The sequence below is a fragment of the Drosophila montana genome, unplaced genomic scaffold, assembly GCF_035044405.1.
Source record: "Drosophila montana isolate Dmon_TW-CO22-7 unplaced genomic scaffold, ASM3504440v1 contig_402_1, whole genome shotgun sequence".
Taxonomy (NCBI): Eukaryota; Metazoa; Arthropoda; class Insecta; order Diptera; family Drosophilidae; genus Drosophila; species Drosophila montana.
The window spans coordinates 1261436-1286360 of record NW_026998739.1 but is presented as its reverse complement, the minus strand read 5'-3'; the positions used below and the strand labels follow the sequence as shown (position 1 = coordinate 1286360).

The window sequence follows — 24925 nt, the reverse complement described above, 5'->3', positions numbered from 1 at the left end:
TTTCAGCGGCCGAAAATTTTCTGTTGCATACCCGAAAGGGGCGCCCTAATCGGCAGTTGGGCCCCCCATTGGTACTCAAATTCTGCAAAAATACCAGGCGAACAGAAATGCCCAGAAGGTCGACGAAAATCTCCGAATAAAAAATTTTGTTGCATACCCGCAAGGGGCAAAAATGTTACGCATAAATGAGTTATGTTAAACAGCAGTTGCTGCTCATTTACAGGCTTTTTGTTTAATAGTTTCAAATTTATTATTTATTTCTGTTAGAACTAACTTTATTTTTGATTTTAACTTAACAAATGGCTATATCAGGCTTAAAATACGTCCGATCCTGGAAGGATTAGCCTCGTTAGATTCGTAAAAGTCCTTAGAATCGATTAGAGTCCTTAAATCCTTCAATCTGAAAAGATAAAAACACATTTGAATCAAAAATGTCATAAGAGAGATAAAAGGGTATTTTGAGGAAAGAAATAGCCATAACTCGGCCATATCCTTGCAGATTTTTAAAGGACATGGTGCGTTAGGACCGTAGAGACCAACTGCATCGAACTGCATCAAAAAATTAGGGGGTCATCTAAGAATCCTGGACTTGGTAATTTTTCAGTCGCGGGCCGCAAGGAAAATTGACTGAAAACACAAAATTTCAGAAAAATCGCTATATTTCCGAAACTACAAGGACGATCTTGATGTCCTTTGGCCAGTTGGTAGGCCTGGTCAGTACAATTATTTTGACACATGTCCTGACAGGATACGCAAGGATACCGTTGAGATGTAGCCGAGATACAGATACAGCCGAGTTATGGCCTCTTTTCTTTATTAAAATTTGTCCTTAAAACTTTTTTGTTTGAAGGACTTTCGTCCTTCGGGTTGTATATTCTTAAATGGGAGGGTAAGGACTACTTGCCGTCCAAAGGACATCCCGATAGTCCTTCAAATGGCAAAGTTAGTCCCGAATTTTTCGATTTTTGGCCATTTTCTGACTAAACCCCTGTAAAAAATTTTAGTGAAATTTTTTGTCGAATCCTGGAAATCTTTGAATGCCAATCGATAGTCCTGCTCCTCACGAGTTCAGAAAGGTATATCCTTTTGATATCCTAAAGGATATGGCCGATATATGGCTATAAAAAGAATGTCTTTTTTAGAAAAGTAGCCATATTTCTGCAACCAGAAGGACGATTTTGTTGTCCTTTGGTCAGTTTATAGTCCTAGTCCATACAAGTTGTTTGACACAGGACTTGTCAGGATATGCAAGGATACCGTTGAGATGTAGCTATTTCAATGTCAAAAACCTATGTCCCTATAACTTGGCTGTTTGAAGGACTTTCGTCCTTTTAATTATATTTTCTGAATGGGCAAGACAAGAACATTTGAATAGTCAAAGGACATGCCGAAAGTTTTTGAAATGCCCAAGCTATGGCCAGTTTTGTATAAATATCCTTTTTAGGAAAATAGCCATAGCTCGCCGATATCCTTGCAGATTTTTGAAGGACATGGTCCGTTTGGATCGTAGGGACCAACTGCATCGATCTGCATTAAAACATTATGGGGTTATCTAAGAATCATGGACTTGGTAAGATTTTCGCGATGTGCTAGGAAATATACTGAAACCAAAATCCTTGATATCTTGAAAACTACAAGGACAACTGGGCTGTCCCTTGGCCAGTTGGTAGTCGTAGTCAATACAGTTTGATTGTCACGGGAATCGTCAGGATACGAAAGGATATGACCGAGCTATATGATTATTTGTGTGTAATAAATGGTCCTGTTTGCTTAGCTGTTTTGATAACTTCTCCTTCGTCCTAATATAATTATTTTGAATTGGATGATAAGGACTATTGAGATATGCCTTTTTTATTTAAACAGGACATTCTATTATTGGCGATAGCTTGGGCAGAATCTTACGGATATCAGCAGAATACACCTTGTTGAACTCGTGGGGAGCAGGACTATCGATTGTCATTCAAGGATTTCCAGGATTCGACATACAGTTTCACCTCAATTTTTCTAAGGGGTTTAGCCAGAAAATCGAAAACTTCAGACTAACTTTGCCATTTGAAGGCTTATCGCGATTACCTTTGGGCAGTAAGTGGCCCCTATCCTCCCATTGAAAAATATATACAAGCCGAAGGACGATAAGCTGAGTTTTTCTTTTTTTGTAAACAAAAAATAGGCATTAGCTCGGCTATATCCTTGAATATAAAGACGAGTCCTATCTCAAAAAAATGTATTCGGCTATCATCTGGCCAAAGGACATCAGAATCGATCTTCCAGTTTATGAGAGTCCAGGGTTCTTAGATGACCCCCTAATATTTTGTTACAGGTCGATGCGCTTGTTCTTTTCGATCATAACGCACCAAATCTTTCGAAAATCCACTAGGATATGGCCGAGTTATAAGCATTCAAAAATACAGTTTTTACTTGACCTGCCACAAAAAATCTATTGCATACCCTACAGGGGGGGCCACAAAATTGTTATTCACCGCCGTTTTAGCAGTCGGCTGTTAATTCGTTATGATCGTGCGTCATGACCTGACAGGAAGTTTAATTAAAGTTGTTCCCATTGAGAAAATTTACGGACAAATGAAGTGAAGCACTAAAATTCGTATGAGCCTATGAACCTATATATTTGTAAGGACGTTCAGAAAATCGTACGATCGTTCGTACGAGGAATTGACAGACAAGAAATTCGAATTGTGACCAATGAGCGTTTAGAAATCAGAATTTGTGTGCAATATAAAATGCTGGGAATGCGACGCATCTAAATGTTGAAACCTAGTCGTGATTGAGAGTTAGAGATTAATTTAATCAATGTGCGAAACTCGAAACCCTGCCAGGATATGGGCAAGTTAAACTTTAAGTTCTAAAGAGAACATTATATTTGTAGTCGTCGCCTAATCATATTCCTAAGGATTCGATTAAACATTCGCCTAGAAACACATAACTTACCAAATTAAACAACGAAAATACTTCCAGCAGAAGTAAAGGGCATATCTCAGTGTAATATCACGGACATCGAATCGTCCCGTTAGTTTCAGAAATATTAAGGGTATTATTTTACCCAGCATCCTTCCAGCCTCTGATCTTGGATTCGATCTAATCGATCCATCGATGACCCTGTTTAAAAACATTGAAAACAATTTTTTTATACTATAAAACAAATTTTTTGTTAAAATTTTCGCTGTGCAATAAAATACACTCGATTATTTAAATAAATAATTAAGGATAAATATTTAATTTATTGATATATATAATATATAAAATATTGATATATTAATTTATTGATACCATACAATATTTCGAGAGGCAATTAATACACTTATCACATTTAATTCCAGGCCACAATGCATATGATATTTCCTGCAGCCGGAAAAGCCACACCTACACTCAAACAGCTGTACGCACACACACACACACACAGACATTTCTGCTACTCGTCGTCGTAGCTCACTTGAAATCTCGTGCCAAAAGTGAAAACTCCGCTGGGAGTTTAGCTGGTAGCAGGGAGCCGAGGGACGGGGAAGGCCATTCAATTACACCTGCTTACGAGCATTACAACGCCATTATGCTATGTGTGTGGAGTGCCTGTGTGAGTGTGCGTTTGTGTGTGTGTGTGTGTTCTTTGATGCTGGGCACTTGGCAGCCAACGCGCTGGCGGCAGCTCGACTACGTCCTCAACCTTGTGCTGCAGACTTGCCAACAATTTTATTACATTTTCGTCTGTCGACACTTTTGTGTTGTTGTTATTCCTGCTGCGGTTGCTTATTACTTAGCAGCAGCAGCAGCAGCAACAACTATGCGAGCACAACTCGAGCCCAAAGTGCCAACAATAATAATTACAATAGCAACAAAAATCACAGCAGCAACTGTCTGCCAAAAAGTTTCGTTGTCTCCGTTGCCGTGTGCCAAAAACAGTCGACGGCAAATGCCACATAAAACATAAATGAATAACAGCAACAACAGCAACAATTAGAATATACGAAAAAAGTAACAACAATTTGTTACGACTACCAAAATACCCTGTGTCAAGTAATTAATTTAATATAAATTGCAATTAAAGCATGTAAATACTCAAATTTACAGTTAAAGACGACTTTTATTTTACTTCAAGGAATATATATAATGTTCTTAAGAAAGCGTGCTGTTAATCGTCAATCTCGTATAACTCGCTTACAAACAGTTGTCGTTGCTGCCGATAGCCGATTACAGTAGGGTATAACAATAACAACTAGCGACGACAACAACAATTAGAGCCAGTCACACACAAACATGCAGAGCAGAGACAGAGCAAAAGAGATGAATATATATACAAAGTGTGGGCGAGGAAGAAGGGTGGGGGCCATTCGGCGCACTTTTGCAATTTGGCTGCTCACGGAAAAAAAATCGAGAAGGAGAAAGAGAAACTAAAACGAAACTCGGCTGCAAATTTTTGGTTATTAAATTTTCAATGTGGATTTGAGTGCCCCCTCCCCCTCCCCCTCCCGACCCTACACTCTCCTATATGTAGCTGGCGCAGTTTTTGGCCCCAGACCAGACGCAAAGTGTTGAAACATGTTACACACTGCAAGCAGCAGCAGCAACAACAACAACAACAGCAACAAGGAGTTGCTGCTTGTTGGCGTGTTTTTCGTGCAGATTTAATTAGTTTTTATTACCACAAAAAGAAAATGTGCCGCTTATTGTTGTTGTTGTTGTTGTTCCTGATGTTGTTGCTGCATTGCATATGGAACATTTCATGGCTGTTGTTTTTGTTGTTGTTGTTTTTTTTGTTGCTGTTGCTGTTGCTGGCAGGCTGTGTCTCCTTCTTTTTTGGATCTGTTTGTTGCGATTTGGCGTTGGTGTCGCTGTTAAATAGTTGCATTTTATGTTGCATACTTTTAAGCTGTCCGCATTTGCAGTTGCATGTGTGCACCCTTGTGGAAGTGTGTGTGCGTGTGTGTGTGCATTTCGTGTTGGTTAGATGGACAGAAATAGACATAGACTCGGGGTGAGGCAGACAAAAATGAGAGGAAAAGTAGTTTAGTTGACATTTATGATGCAGCTGTCAAGGACAAGTATAACAAGTAGTACATATATATGAATATAAAAGTATGAATGTGCTCTAAAATGAACCAAAACATTAGCACGTGACCTGGTTTACATACTGTTTTATCAGTCTCTTTCTTTTGTAAGTAAACACTCTGCCCATTTTCCCTTGGCCATACTATCTATCTATCTATGTTATCTATCTATCTATCTATCTTTATATAACTCGACCTTGTTTTGTATCTCCATTTCTCTCTTTTAAACTCTCTCACTTTTTTATGCTTTTCTATCTCTTTTCCACTCTTCATTTTACTCGCTACGTTTTTTGGCTCGCTCCACCTCTCTATTTTTCTGACTTGCAATCTTGCTCAGATTGCCTTTCTATGCGATTTTCATAATTTTAAGTAATGCCTACAATTGCTGCTGCTTCGCAGAGGATACTTATCTGTTTGGTAATATGATAATCTGGATGTGAGTGCCATTCCATAGTGAATGACATTTAAATTAAGGACATATAATATATTCACATTTCTCAAAGTAGTTTATCTACTTGGCCATTAGCTACCCGAAAAAAACTGAACAATCGTAATTTGGCCAACCGCAACCAACAACAATGAGAATTGGGATCTGACGAGAAGGTGGCCTCAACGGAACCAACAACAACAACAGCAAACGATAATGAAAAAGTGGGGAAACAAAACTGGAGGCAAAGTTTGGCACTAAATTTACAAATTGCTCAAGTTTTAAAGTTTCGACAGCCCCATGAAGGGTTGAGAGAGAACATTTTTGGTTTGGGGAAACTATTCAAAAACAGAGATTTACGCAATCCGTAGGCGAGAGGGGCTGCCCAGGAAGCTAAGCCGAGAAGTTCGGATAGAGCCGGGCGGGGATAGTTAACAGATTTGCTTGCATAGTTTGTGGTTTGTTGCCTTCATTTAACTGCCAGTTGGTAAATTGAAACAGTAGCAACGATTGTTGTTGTTGCAGTTGTTGTAGGTGTTGTTGTTTTTGCTGCTAGTTCAACTTGGCTTAGTTGAGTTATTAAAAAGCAATTTGTGGCCGTCAAGGCAAGTGTGTGGCAGATTGAGCGTAAATGCAGCTGAGCTCAAAGTTATACCGCAGCGCCAAAGTTGTTTTTTGATTGCGTTTGGGTAGAGGGGGGAGGGCACCAATGGATCAAGCTCCATACGAGCTAATCTGTAAGCCAATCTTTGGCTAAACAACTTAAATTAGAAACAAAAAAATATATAAAGCTTGAAACCCTTCATAAAATTTGACTTCCACTGCTGCCACTTTATGCGACTTACCTAGTTCACGGCTCACGGAATAATCTTTCGAAAATTCGGTTTAGTGATGACGATTCTTTCGGTACGATGGACTTCAATGTAAATATCTGAAGCGAAAAACAATACATACTTATATTAAAAATACAATTTTGACACTTGGGTTACGTACTTTTGCAGAGTTATTTGTATATATTTTTTTTTTATTATATGGAAGGTGCATAGTCAAACTAATAAATGCCGAGTTTTGTGAAGATATCTTGAGAATAAAAAAAAGTTATTCATGCTAAAACCTAATTTTTGATCGGCAACCATATGATACAGTGACCCGTTCCGGTCAGTGCGACAACTAAACAGACAGACGGACATATCGACTCGGAAGTAACTGCTGATCAAGTGTATATACACTTTATTCGGTCTATATCCTTTTTAATAGAATATTCTTATTTTAAAAAGCATATGTAATTACTGTAATATCCTAGACGAAGGCCACACAAGCCTGTTTTATTAATTTTATTATTAATCGCCTTTAAATAAAAACAAATATATAATAGAATTTAAATTTGCAGCTGACTCTCAGCTGGACAGTAATAAATATCAGAGGCCACAATTCAAAAATATTCGCTAAAGCAACTTTATAAAGTTTATTTAAAACACACAATTCGGCAATAAATTTTAAGCAGCAAGAAAACAAAGAATCCGCGAATGGGCCACAAAAATCGAGAAAAACTCATGAGAAAAGGACAACAGCAACAAGAACTGTCTGGTAAAAATCGCATGCAAATAAAGCGAAAATCATTATCTGAACATGAGAATCTGGTTAACTTCGTTTAGAGCAAAAGGCAAAAGAAAATAAAAGAGAAGGCAACATTTTTCAGATGTAGTCGAAAAGCCAACCAACAAGCTCACATAGGGAGCGGCGAAATGCAAATGGGCTACCTGAAAAGTGCTGCCAAGTGGTGAAAGGATGCCCCGGCAAGGAGCCAGAGCAAGGACAAGTAGGTGCCAACAAGTTTGCGGCGTTAAAAGTTGTTGAAAGCGCTCGGGCGCCCAGCTTAGGCGGGACGAGAGGGGAGGGCCGCGCAGCCGGGGCAATGTCATATATTATGTTAGTCAAGGCAGCTGGCAACGGCACCTGCAACACGCGCAACAAAAACAACAACAAGAACCAGAAGAACAACAACAATGCCACTTGCATTAAATAACGGAAATGAAAACAAAAGACTTCAACTTCCGGCCAAGGCGCGAGACGGAGAGAAACCAAAGCCACCAAATTGCACTCGAGTGAAAATGGAAAGTGGAAAATGGCAATGTGGCTTTTGTTCCCTCTCCCTCTCGCTCGCCCTCTTCTCCCTCTCTCTCCCTATATATATACATCTATCTCCTGCTGCCTGCTTTGATTGCATTGCCAGTTGCTGCCGTTGAGCGGAGGGCAGGTGTGTTTGGAGTCCCGCATGTGGCATAAATAATTTGCACTCAACGGGCAAAACAAACGACGGCCAAAGTCGGCACTTGTAGAGCTCCACCACACTAGGTTGGTTAGGGGGGAGGGGGGGAGGGGAAAGTGGAGGGCGTCGGCATTTGCTACTGGCAACCGGGAAACATTTCCCGCTGGAGCACGTGCTCTGGTGGTTTGTTCTCCGTTTGTTCTTCTCGCGCTCTCGCAACAATTTTTATTACATTTGCCACTGTTGCTCAAGTGCAAGGACACGACGCGTCCTCCGGACACGCGGAAAAGTCTAGGATACTCAATGGAGACTTGTGGTATGCGGTGCAAGGAAATTTTATTGCATTCAAATGGGAAATAGGTACGCAAAAGCTTAGAACTGTACAGTTCATTTTCCTATATCCAAACTGAAATATCGCCACATTTGTCTTCTTCAATAATTGTTCTTAATACAAACATACAGAAAAAATTGCACGAACAGCCTAAAATTATATTTTTAAACCATTTAAATAAAAAAAATATTATTTTATATAAAATTGTATACTAACAAAAATTGTCAAGAGAATCAATTATTTCTTCAATCAAAATAAATTATAATGAACCTTTTAATTGAATAAAAAATCTAAATAGTCTACTTTTAAACCTGAGCCAAATTATCTCAAAAACATTTTCTCACAAAAAATGCAATATATATTTTAATCAAACAAAAGTTGAAAATAAATATTTAATACTTAAAAAAACAATAAGAAATCTTTTATTGAAAATTAAGCTTAATAGTTAAATTTAAAATCTGAGGCAAGTTATCTTAAAATCATTTTCTTAAAAGAAATTCAATGTTTTTTAATAAAACAAAACTTGAAAATAAATATTTAATATACGTTTTAAAAATGTTCATATAACCACCTCAAAAAGATTAAATATTTGCCTTTCAAAATTAATTTAGATAATATTTTACTGGGCCTTAAAATTGAGCACGAAAAAAAGCGCACACAAAAGTGAATGCAGCCCGGAATATTTTTTGCTCGGTTAGTTTTATGTGCTGCTAACAAAAAATAAGACTGCTAAATAATGTAAGCCGAGTACCAGGCCCAGGCCCAGTGCCAGCCCAGTTCCCCGTTCAGCTTCAGTTCTAGTTCCGGCTTTATGGCTGCGGTGTTTCAGTCGATGCAGCAGCTGCTGGCACGTGTATGAATAAGTGGGGACTGGCCAGCTTGATAACGGCTAAAATTTATTGGCAATTGAGAGACTGGCAAGTGGCTAAAATAACTGGAGAGCGCAGAAGAAAGGCTCGCTTGTGGCTTGGCTTGGGTTAATAGAATTGCAGACGAGTTGCGGAACAAAGGATTAAAGCAGCAGCCAACAGGACCACGAAATGAAGTTCAAGCGCAACTAAAGCAACTGCAAAAGTCCTTCTGTGCATGGAATTTGTATTTATGATGACATTAAATTGCCGCCAAAATAAGAAAGGAGCAAGGCAAAAGGGCCCAGCCATGGGTAGGTGAGGGGGACAACTGCTAACCAGGCCAAGATAAATAGCAAAACAAAAACCACTCAAAGCCGCGTAAATTGAGGCGCCACTCGTTAGCCCGGCCCAAAAGTAGTACCCAAAAAACTTTTGCCCATTTTAGTTTTTGCGGTCAGCGCCCAAACCAGATGGAACAGGCAGCATGGAGCAGGACACGGAGCAGGACACGGAAGCGGCAACGACAACGGCAACGGAGTGTAGAATAGGACAGGGATACACTTAGCGCCAAGTTGCTTTTCGCATTTTTTGCGCGACTTATTTTCCATTTCTTCTTCTTCTTGCTCTGCATGTTTACTATTTTATTTTATTGCGGCGCGTCGGCTTGGCCCAACCAGAAGAACAACAGCAGCAACAGCAAGAACAACAGCAACAGAAACAACAACAAAAACTTAGCGTTAAATTACTCTGAGCTCTCGAGGGCATAAAACCGAAAATGGAAATTTATGTCCCAATTGCATTTCGTACTCCCTCCGCAGGCTCTGGGTCCAAATGGGAAACTTTGTCCGTTCAGATTATTGGTTGGTATAGGCTGTTCCCTTTAAAGTCCTCTAATTATATTACATTTGCTTAAAAATTGTACATTTAATGCATCGATTAACACTTAAGTCTCAAATTCCATTGCGCCTTTCCCCTGTGGTCAGGCGGCTCATTAAAAGGTAATTTGATATCCGCCTCGACTTTTGAAACGTGTGGGATTGTAAACAGCACAGCTATTCTTAGAAAATACGCTTTAAGTTAAATGCTTGAACGAAGCAACAGTGAACGCACCCATTTATCATTTCCTGTCGCATTTCTAAGCCCCAGTCGCGACGACGTCAGCCCTGACAGACCCCAAAGCCCTTGTCCGGCTGGATAGAGTATATTTTTAAATGCAGCTTTAAATGCGGTGCGATGGCACACGGTATATATCTTAATGTATGCATAGCTCTGAAATTGCAACTACCCACGAAATTAGATCAAAGAAAATCGAAAGATAAAATCTCAGCTGATTTTTTGAGCTGAAGAACGAAACGAAGCGTTGCCAGCAAATTGATTGCCGCTGGGAAATCGACGCTGGCTGATTAAAATATGTAAATTTCATAAAAATTCAGAGATATTTAAGTTCTTATCTTTCCCCTATTCCAGAGGCAGCCACCCAAAATAATGAGGCAAATTATGAGAAATCGAAACCGAAACCGAAATCGAACCAAGGGAATATCCACTCTATGGGCTATTTGGTCAACATTTCAAGTAACTGCCCAATTCGGTTTCCAATTCCAATTGCTGTCTTTTGCCTATCGATGGCAACCCATCTCTCTGTGCTGTCCCTGATTGCCAGTCGCGATTTCCAGAGTAAACTTCGGTTCCGTCCACTGCCTCCACCCACTCCCACTCAAACTCCCCGCTCTGTTCGTCTAAGACCCGTAAACAGTTGGAAGACGTTGCTAACAAGTCTAAGCCGCTTGCCACGAAGCAGCCGCAAATAATACACAGATAGCAAAACAGAAGGGGAAGCCGCAATAAAAAGCCAGTTATGGAGATGGGCTTGGGTTGTGGCTCAGAGGGAAGCGATTGCAATTGCAATTGCGATTGAATTCAAATTCCGATGCTGCACTTCAAAGTCGAGTTGAAACCGAGACGAGTGAAAACCTGCTGAAGTGAGTTTCTCGTCTCGTCTCAATCTCAACCTCAAACCCTTTCCCTTCGTCAGTTCTCATCGGTTTATCCTGTTAAGCTCGTTTGCCACGGCGCCAGTCGAGTGGAGTTACCCATTCAGCGCACTCCTTGAGTTTGTTTTGCCAACTGTGAGGGCGTGGCAGGGGCAGGAGCAGGAACAGGAGCAGGAGCAGGGGCAGAGCTAGCTGAAGCATGAAGGCCATTCGTGGATGCGAATGTGGTGGCTGCTTCTCTTTGTTGTCGCCTTTAATATTTTATTGATGTCATTTCGACAATGGTCCAATGTTCACTTGGCTGCTCTGCTCTTCTCTGCTCTGCTCTGCACTCCTTGAATGTTGAATGTTTTATTGCTGGCTTGTTGATATTTTTATCGTCCTCCTTACGCAGCTCTTTATCCTGCTTATGGCTGTTTACAGCGCTTTAAATGTTGTCCTTCAAACATTGTTCTGTTGTTGTGGTTTAAAAGCTCAAATCAAATCAAATTTGATGCGCCTCATTTGTGACAATTACTTGTGGCGAGTACATGGGAGTGAGAAGGAAATAGAGCCGTAATATTCATGACTTCAAGGGTTGAGAGGGGGCAACCCTTCACACGAGTTGACCAACATAAATATTTATCTATTCAATTGCATAAAGTTTCTCAAGTTATTCCTTGGCCACGTTCCCAGCTCGTGGGTTCCGTTCCTTTGTGCGCCGATAAATTGAACAATTTTCCATTTATGCGAAATGCACTTACAACTTTTTACCTCACACACACACTCGTGTGCTGGCACGCAGGACTTCTTTTGTGCAGGACACTTCTTGCCTGTTGTTCGCATCCTTTAATAAACTGCTCGCATAAAGAATTGGGCGCAGATAAAAAGTATGGCAAACATGTTCCGCACAAAACTTTGCCACACACATTTTCCATTTTTTCCGTATGCCACGCCCCACTCTGGTAAGCCTCCCATCTCTTGTTAGGCATGCACATAGAAATTTTGTTCATTCTGTTATTTGCTTTTTTGCGTTCTGGCGGCGTCTAAAAGAATGCAACTGTTTTATGGAATTGGCTCGCAATTTGTCGCACAAATATGCAGAAGTCGGAAAACTGCGAGCTATGAAAATTGCCTACCAACTGCCAAGATTAACTGGGCATACTGCGCTGAACATAAGGCCTATTTACTTGTGTGTCTTTATATATAAAACAAAACAATAGCTTCAATGTATAAATTACTAAAGGAAGGGTAAACGATTAGAAGACCTTACTTAATTAAAATACATGTACAGATTAAAACGTATTATATCTGTATAAAAAACTATATACATTTTTGTGGCTTTTTAAAATTGTCAAAAATATTTGCTTAAAAATTAGTTGTTAATATTTAAATGCCCTTTTCTATTTCCAAGAATATTGTATTTTTGTTATCTTATTCAAGCAGACATGTTTTTAGTATCGTTTTTAAAGTGATAAATTAATGAGAATGACAAATATTTATGTTTACAGAAAATATCTTGGGAAAATCAATACGAAACGAATTTATATGCAATTTTAAATACGATGAATAAATTATTTACATACTTTGTGTATATGTGGCATAGTGAAATCTATGAATTTTGGTTAGTATTATTAATTTGCCCATTGTTTTAGCTCTTTAAGTGGCTTTGCTTTAAGGTGCTGCGCTCGCTGCTCTCTTCCGATAATCGAAAGCTATTATGCCCACATTAGTCTGTCGCCTCCGACTTGGTTTTTTTATGCAAATATTTACATATGCGCGACGACACACTTTTCACGCCCAATGTCCTTGGCGGCGGGGGCGGGCGGCGCCCTCAAGGCAGCTACATTTATTTTTGACTGTTTGCTAAGGCTGCTGCCTGGATCCTGGCTGCCGTCTCGTTGTCCTGCTGCCAGGCACTCTGCGTCTCTCCGTCCGTCCGTCTGCTTGTCGGTCTGGCTGCCAGCAGGCTGTCTGTCTCGTATTTTATTGTTATTTTTGCTATTAAATTGCTTCGGCTTATCGCACGTTTAAAAAAGCAACAACAACAATGATGATGTGCCACGCCCCCCGTCACCCTGCCCACACCCGTTTGAATTGCAACTTTTAACTCCATTTATTGTAAATTGTTGTCGCTCGCTTTGCCGCAGGCGCGGCATTGCGTGCGTAGGCGTGGCATCTATCATTACAGATAAGAAAAGAAGCAAAAAATACGCGCATGTTTTCCTTTTCCTCTCGCTTGTCTTACAATTTTCCAGTTGCCCCGCATTCGATTTTCCATAAAAAGAATATGCCGGCGGCACGTTTCTTTATTTCTGGTTGGGCATTGATGATGCCGATATGTTTGCTCTGGCGCTGTCGTTTATCTTTTGTTTAGGAATTTATCCATGCAATTTTATAAATTGTGGAAAATTTTAATTTAAAAATATCTTTTTATATTCTCTGTTATCAACTAAAAATTCTTATAAATTAGCCCAAATCTCAATTCAGAGAAAACACGAATTAAGATAAACAATTATCATTTTTGTTAAATAACTGTAGTGCTATGTAAATAAATGTTTTAAATTATCTTTCAGATCTTTTAAAAGTGAAAAATAATAGCAGCTTGGGAAGCAAATCTATGAAATTAAATATAAATATTAACATAAAAGCGCGGTGTGGCGTTAAAAAAATCACTTAATTTATAAATGTTAATGATTTTATCGAGATGCTCGCAACTAGCATGAAATGAAGAGACTTTCGACAATTAGCTCGTTATGGCTCATTCAGAAGCTATTATTCCAGTTCCGTAGAATAACCCAACCGTGGCCATCTTCAATTGTAAATTCATTCCGTAAAGTTGTTTATTTAAGCTGATGTTGTCAAAAGCGAGTTCATAGGCATAATATAGTTTACAATTCTTAGGTCAAAAGCCAACAACAAGTTGTTGACTCCTTTTGCGAGTCACCTGGCAACGGCTTAAGACAATATATAAAGAGCGTAGATACAAATGAAAGCGGCCGAGAACAAAAACGCCAACAACTTGAATGGGCTGTCATCACAACTGCCTTGGTGCTACCCAGACCTGAACTAACTCAACTCCTGCCGCCCACTCGAGAGCAAGTCAGTCTGTCCGTCTGTCTGTCTGTTTTTCGACTCCTTGCCAGAGTTTGACAGCCCGTCGAGGCTTTTCAAATTGAATCAACACAATTTTCTTTGCCAGAGTTGCCGTCGTCTTCTTTTTGTGCATTTTTAAGTGACCCGGGAGGGAGAGGCCCGTGCTCGTGTTCGTCTCGGCGGCACTTGGCAAGCCACTTAATTACGAAATAATAAAGATTCTTGTGCCAGACACTGACGCCTTCATTAACACAATTCTGCTGATGGGCCTACCCCAGTGTTGGCAGCCCCCAAAACTTATTCTAATTTCAGCGCCACCCACAAAATGACCTGGTTACATTTGTGGCTGCATTGGCCCCTTGTAACTTCCCACCGCCCGCGACACGATGTTAATTTCAATTTGTGAAGTCGTCAGCGCGGTCTTTCCCCCCTGGGATCCATGCAGGTGTGGGCGTGGTTCGTGTCCGTTTTGCCGATTTGATTATTAATTGAAATTATGCTGATCGGGACAACGCGCACTGAATTTCTGACAGTTTTGGCAGCCAGCCACCAAATTTGCCAATCCCCCAATTGCCGCAATGGTGCCAATTAATTTGGACCACCGGGCAACTGGGCATTGCCTACTGAGCCTGTCGAAACTGTGGCAAACACAAATTACGTCTAAACAAATCGCAGGTGGAGATTGGTAAGTATCTCGAATGGGTTCAGGGGGATAATCAAAGCTTAGCAAATATTAAATCGCTAAAGAAACGTATTTGATCATTTATTTAAAGGATTAATATTTTAAAATTTCAAATACTACATTTTTTGTTGAATCATTTGTTGTATAAAACTTCTTTGAAGGAATAAATAAGTAAACGCGGATTTTTATTTCATCTGATTACTCATGATACCCATATAGATATAATTAAGAATATTATTATTAATAAGAAAAGTCATACAAAATAATAATAATAATCATAATAAGGCACAAAAAAGAATAAAAAATTAAAAAAAATGTAACCAAACCGTGGTAAATGCATTGCTTTTAAATGGCTTCCTAAGAAATGCCCAAATTAATAACAACATTTAAAGCTGTGAAAGCTTTCTTCAAACCGAAAAAAAGGTCCTGCCATTCATATTTTAATTGCGAAACACAGACACACAGACACACCCACACACACCGCAGTTAACTAAACAGTTCTCAATCAGTTGTCAACACATTTCATATAATTTTTGGCAGGTTGTACACAGATCCCATTTCACTTTGATATGCAGCAAAATGTCAGTGCATGTCCCGTCTAGCATTTCTTAGGTTTTTATTTTTTTGTGTTTGTTGCCGCTCTGGACGCTGAACTCCTCTGACATTTATGATGACAGGCGGTCATGTTGTGCAGCGTACACAGAGCCAATGCCTGAGCCAGTTGCTGTTTCAGTCCCGGTGCCAGCAGCAACAGCAGCAGTCACAACTGATGTTGACACGTGCTACATCATCATAGCCGGCGATTCTTTTGCGTTTTTGCTCAGCTGTCGTTTTGCTGGGGCACGTACAAAACATAAAAGTAACTGCACTGCGCTTTGTTGAAATAGTTGCAAAAGGAAACGAGCGCCAAAGCACCGCAGGAGCACAGGACCCGGTGGGTTTGGGTTCTGGGGCAGCTGCCACTAGAAAAAGAAAGCCAGCATGCAACAACGCCCAAATTCAAACTGGACTTCAAAGTGTTAAAATTGCAGCGTCACGGCATCTGCGAATGTGTGTGCGAGTGTGAGATTGTGTGTGAGTGATTTCCGTTGAGTGCAATGTGCTCAAAAAAAAAAGAGTTGAAAAAAAAAATTTAAAAAAAAACCGACCAGACATAAGCCCGAATGAAGAAAAACTGCATAGCCTAATGACGATGATGCTGAGAGGCCACACACAAAAGATAATATATCTCTTTGAGTAGCGAATGCGAGTTTAATCGAAGAGGCAGAAAACACCCAAAACAAAAAGATCTAAAAAACCCGCATTCAACTGGAGACCCGCTCTCTTTGATGTTGGGGCAACTTTGATTTACAGGAACTGGCAGCTCATTAAGAAAGTAAACCTTAAAGTGACGCAGCTAATGCTTATGGTAACTACAGTTAACATTTGGTCAACTATTTTAAATGTCACGCTAAATAGTGCGTAACAGCACTATTTATTTTGATTTACAGAATGTAAGAAAATTTATGTTATGAACAGAATGTTATATTAAGAATTAAATATGTAGCTTTGTTAAAAACAAATATCTATGATGTTCAGTAGATAAATATATAAATGCTAATGATAACATTTTGAATACTACATTCTTTGCATATATGTATATCTATTGGTATATTGATGAACCATATTATTTTACGATGAGCAATTAATGCTGTTGAACTGCTGCGCGTATGACAAAGTTATTTTAGTTAGTGAGTATGAATGTATAGATAAATGCAACGGGTATATATATATAGATATATATTTAGAGCTGTGCTATCTCGACAGACAAGGGCGCCTTAACAATTAGAGTTAATGTTTTTAGTTTTTAATAAGGCAACACTCTTCGTATTTTTAAAAGTTTCAGAATATATATACATAATATGTAATAAATATTAATATATTTACTTTAAGTAATAGCTACAGTTTTAACTATTAACTTTCGCACTAAGCTGTCTTATTAAAGCTTTTCATTATATTTGTTTTATTTTGTTGCAACATTTTGTTATAAACATAACACCAAAATCATATATTAACGAGTCTTAAGTACAATAAGCTGGTCGGTCAGCTTCTGACCAAGCCCAAATATGAAACCCTCTGCGTGTGTGCCTCATGATTATATCATATATTTTTCATGATATTCCGCCAACAATTTTTAAATATATGTATATGTATATATTTTTTGTATTTCTACGCTGATTTTTCTCGCTTGTTCCCTCAATTTTTGTGCTGTTGTATAATTTATGCAAATTTAAATTTCGCACTTGACGGCACTTGCGGCTTGTGCCTTGGCTCTTTGGCATTTTGTTTTATGAGTTGGTCGCTGCTCATTTTATGCCACTTGCCTTTTGTCTCTTTACAATGTTTTATTTACAACGGCTCCACCCTCAAAGAGCTCCACCAAAAAGAAGGCATTTTAGTGCTCAGTCTCATATAAAATGTCAACATATGTAAGCTGTTTGCGTAGTATACATTTTGGGGGCAGCAAAAAATATTTGAAAAATGCGCCGCAATTGGCAATTATGTTGCCCATAAGCACAGGCAATCATAAAAAGGTGCAAACATTAAGTTTTAACGAGTCATTTCAAAGGGGTTTTAATGCTGGGCAAAAGCATTGCAAATGACCTGGCATAAAAATCAGAGAAAAACTGTCGAATTCTGCTAGCACTGAATTTTACACAAATAAAAACTATGTAAACTCTGATTGAACTGTAAATTCGCATATAAAATAATGTGAAGAACACTTGGGAAATTTGCATGCTCAATAATTGAAAATTTCACATTTCATATGAGTTCATAATATTTTTAATAATAATTTAAAACCGACTTAGTTTTGGACAATTATCTTCATTTCTTTACAATTCAAGACAAGAATAACCATGTAAAATATTCAAGCAATATTAAAATTTGAAAAAAAAATATAGAAAACATTATTTTAATAAAACAAAACTCACATTTTGCTCAGTGTACTTAAAAACGGCCGTCTAAGTGTGGAAATAATATTCTTGTCTTCGCGCTGCTTCTACTGGCCCTAACATCATTTGGCCAACACAGACACAGACCCACACACATACACAGAGCCACATACAGGCCACAAGTTAAGCCATTTGCGATTTCTATTGCCGTCTGTTAGGCGTTGCGCACGTGACGCCGCAATTGAGAATTCGTTAGCTCATTTTTATTGTGGTTTTTGTATATCTATTCTCGGTACCAGCGACTGCATCAACGCGTTTTTCATGTGGCCAATTATGCGATTATCGATTGCCAGCGATTTCTTTGGCACAATTTATCGCTGTAGTTGGCCAGTGCGTCGCTTGTGGCATGCTACACTTTCTTGCCGCAACTTCAATTAGACGCTTGAGCGAGTGGCGCGGCAGCTCATAAGCAGATTTGCAAAGCGCTGACTGTGAAATTTCAACGCCGCATATTCATAAATGGCTCAGGCACACAACGCCCACATCGCCGCCCCCAACGAAGCCTCCCAGCCGCCTGCCAACCCTAGGTAAACCTAGATGAACTTTAAGCTGCTTGCCTTAAACTAAAACTGTGTATGATTTAATAATTTATTCCCGGCCAGGGCCGCGGGTTTTCGCACAGCTCAGTGAGCTGCTGAGGCAGCAAAGGGCAGAGGACGCAGCACAAACAGATGAGCCGGGGGACGAACGTGGGTAAACACAGCGTTGGAAAATCATTGCAAGGATATAACCGCAACAACAACAGGAACAACAACAGTAACAACAACAACAACAACAACAGGGATTGTGCAGCACTGACTGTGGTAATGGCATTGGCAACCTTTTGTGGCAATCCTGCGAAAAGGATCTTTGTTTTTGAGACTGTGTTCGTGTTTGTTTGCCCAGCTTTGGTTCGTTTCGCTGCGTTCCGTTCGTTTCGTTTCGTTTCGTTTCGCTTTGGTTTGCTTTTTGCTTTGGCTCGCAGATGATAGTTGGCACGGTTACCATGAAATCAGCTTCATCGTTCTCATAAATTCTTAAAGCGGACATCATTGAAAAATTGCCAACAACCTTCGCGTTTGTATTTGTGCAACAGCGCAGCTAAAGAGGGTGATATATATATATATATGAATAGATATACATAAGGGGCGAGCAGGAGAGAGACAAACTTTACATTGATTTGAACATGACATCCACTTGCACGCAGTCAAGTGAAAGTTGCCATTGACTAATCCACAACGAGATCAACTTGAAGTTGAGTGTAAAGAAAATATTACAAGAGAAAGAAGTATGCCAAACATGTTGCTTGAAAAAAAATGCTATCTTTATAAGTACTCGTTATTATTTTTAAATAAAAAAAAATAAATAATTATTATAGGAACACTTTAATAATTAACAATTCTATTAGCAATCATTTATCTGTCTGAAAATCTCCGCACATTATAAAACAGTTTATCTTATCCATAATCCTTCAGTAATCTCAAGTATATTTCCTAATCGAAATATCTTTCAGTTTCTTCCCAAACACACCCATCACAATAAACTTGCCGCAAGCCAAAGTTAGGTTTCCAAAAGCAACAATTGTCAAGCATATTTGCTCGCATTAATTCTAATAACTAGCCACACAACCACAAATACTTTTATATACCCCCTTGCCCTTACCGTCACACCCCACAGAAGTAACAAAATTCGCCCCATAAATATGTACAACAACAAAAACTATTAACACAAACACAACGCAGAGTTATTACAAGGACCTCAACGATAAGGCAATCGGCGAGCCCAAAAACCGCAGCTTGTCATAATAAAGGACATGATGGGACGCACACTTATATGGGCAGAGCGACCGCAGGACATCCATAAAACACTGGTACAAAACACAACCAGACACAAACTCAGAAGGACCGAAAGGACCAAAAGGAATGAAAGGAACGAAAGGAGTTGTGGTGCCCGTGATGGACATCAGCCAAGGCGTACCGTACGTGACTTTGTGATTTTATTGGCGTTGAAAATGCCGCACGTATTCGGCAAGGATTTTCCTTTGAGGCTAGACCGCACTCACACACACACACACACTCTCTCTCTCTCTTTCTATCTCCCTCTCTGTCTGTATCTTTCTCTCTCTCTCTTGCACACAATTTCACATCCTCTGCATTAACACTCAACTAGTGGAGAGCCCTGAATGCTTTTTATGACTGTGTTTAGTGAAAAAAAGGGATTCAAGCTGATTGCTCCCTAAAGAAAACTTGGCGCAACGGAAATGGAACTTCAACTGACGACTGTCAAACTTAATTGGCTGCCTACCAGATTTGACCCTACGAATTAACAGTACAAGCAAAATACTGTAAATATTTTACATAGAAAAGAATTTTATAAAATACGTAAATGAGAATTTTGAGCCACAGAGCCACATTATATTTTTAAAAATATAAATTTATCATAAGAATTATTTAAATAAAATATATTGCGACAGAACAATCTGGAATGAGATTTCTTATTAATTAAACTAAAAATTCAGATATAGATTTTTAACTCATGTTGCACGATATACATGGACTATTCTCGAGGCTAATATTCTATCCAAATGTAGAAGAGTTTGAGGCATTACATCTGAGAATCAGCATGTTTCGAGAGAGGGAGAGAATATAGTTGAGAGAGAATGGGAACGGAAATAAAATATTCTTGATCGGTGTATTACATATTCTTGACTGAAACTGAAGTTAGCATTAAAAACCCTACTTTATGGTCTCGATCAATTCTGCTTCCTGTTATATACATATTGTACAACCTATTTCCCATTTCTATGAATTATATGTCTGTATAAAAAAAATGTATTATAATATAAAAGAATAGAGTGGAATTATATATGATACAAATATAATAGTTCTTACCGTAATAAATAATGTTCTATTGCAATTGCTGCCGAAGTGCTGCAGACAGATCAAATTGAGGTATCTGGAAAAAAATAAATAAATAACAAGAATAAGTTCATTTGATTTGGCAAAAAGAAAAGGCGCCGCTCACACGCAATACGGCCGCCGCTTGAGCTATGGAAGCAGGAGCAATTTAATGGAAATTCGTCTGTGAAGTTTCCTTTTTAAAGCTATGGAAAGGTTTCAAGTGCAAAAATGAAAACGCATAAAAAGAAAAGAAGGAATGAAATTTGGTAAGCGGCAGGCAAAGCAGGCAAAGGCATTTTTTCGCAAAGGGAAGAAATTGAAAGACAGTCGTGTCTGCCACGTCCTTTGCTTTTGCTGTTGCTGTCCTGGCAGCTGCAATTCTGGCTGCGGATTTCCTGATGATTTTATTGGGCCGCCAGCAAACATTTTTGAGTGTAGCCAGCGGCGCTCAGGACTGCGGAATGCGCCAAAGTATTTGGTAACTTTGTTTCCTTCTTCGTCCATTTTTTTTCTTTTTTTTTTTAACCCCACATTCTTTTACGCTTTTTCTATATTTTGCGACCAAGGGAACCGGCATAAAGGATTAAGCGTTTGCGCCGGCAGGCCTGCAAATTGTTACGAAATTTTGTTTTTTAAATTTAATTTCCACTTTAGTCTAGCTCGTTGGCCCGGCCTGTTTAAATTGAAGCAGACACATAAAATGCTGGAAAATATTGAAAGTAATGGAAATCAACAGCAACAGAGAACACTGCACGCAGGGGCGGAGAGCGGGTTGGCGGGCTATACATACATATATTTTTACACCCTCCCACATGTGCACTGAGGCATTGCATACTTTAAGGAGCCAGCTGGCATTTTGTGTCAGCTGCATCTGTAACTGCAGCTGCATCCTTGCCATTTTCACTTGCTGCCACTGCCTTGCGATATTGCAGCAGACAGGCTGCCGGCTACTTATGGCTCCGAAGTCGAACGTTGAGAAACCAGGCCAACACCAACACCAACACAAACACACAGACACACCCACAACCAAATACTTATACCTATAAGTGTATACAATATTTCGTAACAGTTTTTCCTTCGGCTTTACGTATCGCTGCTTATAGAGTGTGGCACAGGTCCTGGCACTTACTTAACGGTGAGTGCAAATGCTGCGGCTCCTCATACTATATGAATCCGAAAGTGTGAGCATATGAGTGCGCATCCCACCAGAGTGAGTGCTTGTTTAGCCGGTTTAAGCAGCCACTCGAGTGCGCGGCATCGTTAAATATTTGCACTGCTTGTTAAACAACACTTGACTGGCAAACATGTGCCGCAACTAGCATATAGCAATATTTATATAACTCTTCTTCTTTCTGCGATTTGCAAATGATACCCAATTAACATTGACTAGCCAAAAAGTTAGGTAGAAGACAGAGAAGACTGAACACTATTCCTAACCAGATAAAATAAAGTCATGATCTATCTTTATAAATAAACTGACTGACTGAATGATTGACTGAATAATTGACTGACTGACTAAATGATTGACTGACTGACTGATTGGTGATCAAAGCATTCATTACCGTCCGATCGGTTACAGACTTATTTTCTTGATCTCGACATAAACGTTATTTTAAAAACATTATCTTCCTATATGCTCACTATGCCAAAATAATTGAAAACTTGATCCTGCTTCGCCCTAAAAATCATTGGGGAAGAATTTTTCAATCAATTTACTTGCTAACCACCAATATAGGTTGCATATATTATAAAAGTCATAAACAAAATATCACCTTTATCGATATTTAAATAATACAAATGTAAATATAAATTAGAATTCTTAACCTTTTACCTAAACAAAATTATGTTTAATAGTTAATATTTGTTAAGACTTCTTATGTTTACATACTATTATCTAGCTGAAAGCCCTGGCAGCTATTGCAATGATTGACCTATCATATCTCTTTAACTCTGATAAGTTTTAATATGTTGATTTAAATAAATCAATTATAATTTGTATTAAGAGAGATAAATAGTAGGAAAACCTAAACAGAAACTTTTTATGAGTAAAATTCAAGCCAGTTTGAATAACGAAATTCCTCTACTTTTGTTCATAGCATTATCTTAAATTGAAGTTTGTTATAAAACCTTTTGCGCTCTCGAAAGCTAAAGTTTAAAGCTCCTGTAAGTACTTGTCAGGTGACAAAAAGCCAAATGCTTGGTGGTAATTAGCAGAGGCAAACTTTGGCAGCAACCAACTATATATTTTTGTACATATACAAGTCTTAGGAGGAGCTGAATTTTAGGTATTTAACTGAACTAGAAGCTGTGCGATAAGTCTTAAAAGTTTTAAAGGAACCTCATGGTAAAGAGTAATAGAGATTAGCTAAATCTTAAGCGGCATTTCAGCCCATGGGACGGCAAAGAAACACAGAACAAACATATCCCACATATGCTTCACAATTTTATGGGTTGCCACATGCCGCAGCCCAAAAAGCTTGTGACTCCCCGAACGCATTTGCTGAGCTCCCCGGGCGACATTTAAGCGACAGCCGCGCGACACAAACACACAGACAAACTGACAGTTAAATGACAACGCCGCGTAAAGAAAGCCAAATGCAACAGCCAATGTCTGAGACCACCTACCCCCACCTTCCCTCAACTTTTTGCCTGCTTTTTATTTATTTATTTTTTATTTTTTTTTGGTAAGCGCCATTTCCGACATAGATTTTTATCCAACGCGTCGTATGCGCAATGCCTGGCTTCAACTGCTTGTGAAATCACATTGTCGATTGATTTTAATGGATAAGGCTGCTCAGGTCTCTTATTATTGATTTTTCTGCCTAATTAGCGAGTGGCTTTTGCTGCAGTCACGCGTTCAACTCTGCCAACTTTTAGGCCAAGGTTTTTAATTGCAATTTCTGGTTGGCTATATTGATTTGTCTTGCAAAGTTTTCACTTCACGGAAAACTGCATGGCTGACAAATTGTTTGGCTCTTTAGTGTGCGCTCATTTGCATAATTTTACGTTGGCACCTTGAAGATGGGCACTGAGCCAACTCAGGTGGCTGTTAGTCACCTTGAACCCGCTACATGTGGAAAACTACATTCATTTATCAAATGAAAAGCTCTTTTGTGTTTTGTCCTAGAGCAAAAGTGTCATCCGGAAACGTTAACCTTGCCCAGGCCGACGCCCACGCCGCTTATCTGACCGGTTACACGTGACGTATACGTAATTTCTGAAGGCAAATGATTAACGAGTCGAGTGCCAGAAGGACAACGACGCCTTTCTGACTCTTTGACATTGAAATAAGAGTTGAATATCGGTTAGAACAGGCAACTGCAGAAAGCGGGGAAAGCTCATAGGGTAATTTTTAAGTTCTAGCTGGATGCTGAATTAAATTGAAGTTAAGGTTAGGGCAAAATTAATACGTATAATAAAATTAATAATAAAATTTATATTGATAATTATAATATTATTAAACAAGTAAGAGGCTCTAGCAGCACAGGAAACAATACAATCGCAATTTCTAAGCTGTTTATAGAATTTAATAAAGACGCTTATGAATGTGTGTGTGTACATGTATACATTCTTGCAATTTGCGCTTGCTGCCAGCTAAAGCACATTTTCTTTATTAACTTCCGTGCTTCTTAACCGATCTTTATGCAATTTTCTACAGTAGATCTTATTGTGCTATAGAGTGTTTGTATATTCTCAAAAAGTCAATTCCATTTAAATTGTGGCTTATATTGGTGGGCAGTATAAATTAGTTTATTATTTTTATTTTTATCTATGAGGTAGTAGCGGGGAGGTGGTAAAATGAAAGATACTTGATATATATATACTATTCTAGAAGCTACATGTCAAGTTTGGTGACTCTAGCTCTAATTTTTTACCAAAATTGCTTAAAAACAGGATTTCGATATCGATTTTTATCGATTCTTGAAAACGTGGCAAGTCATCGAATATCAGGAATAAACTCGATCTGCGTGGGCACTAGGAGAACCTACAGCTTAAATTTCAGTCTCTAGCTCCTATAGGTTCTGAGATCCTTGCGCTTATATATACGGTCAGACAGATAGAGATCGACTCGGCTTGTGATGCTGATCAAGAATATACATATATACTTTATAGGGCAGAGATGCTTCCTATTGCCTGTTACATACATTTGCATAAATACATTATACCCTTTTTACCCATTTTCAATGGGTATTTTTCAGGGCATACAAAAATGATACATAGTATCAGCTGATAAGATAAGTCCGTCTCCGATAATGTGAACTGCCACTAACAAAAATAATAATATATTCAAAGATTATAAACTTAGTAGCGAGTTTTACGATCTAGACTCATAACACTTTAGATGTAGATAAAGCCATCTACAAAGGGTA

At 38.9% G+C, this 24925-nt stretch overlaps 1 long non-coding RNA gene across 1 annotated transcript; it reads right to left on the bottom strand.

Moving 5' to 3' along the window:
- Window positions 1-268: 268 nt before the first annotated feature.
- LOC135439425 (uncharacterized) lies at window positions 269-6421 on the bottom strand. Its single transcript, XR_010438054.1, has 3 exons — window positions 6330-6421; window positions 2947-3114; window positions 269-400 (listed from the first exon to the last, which is right to left on the bottom strand). It is a non-coding gene; the product is annotated as an uncharacterized LOC135439425 (long non-coding RNA).
- Window positions 6422-24925: the final 18504 nt, after the last annotated feature.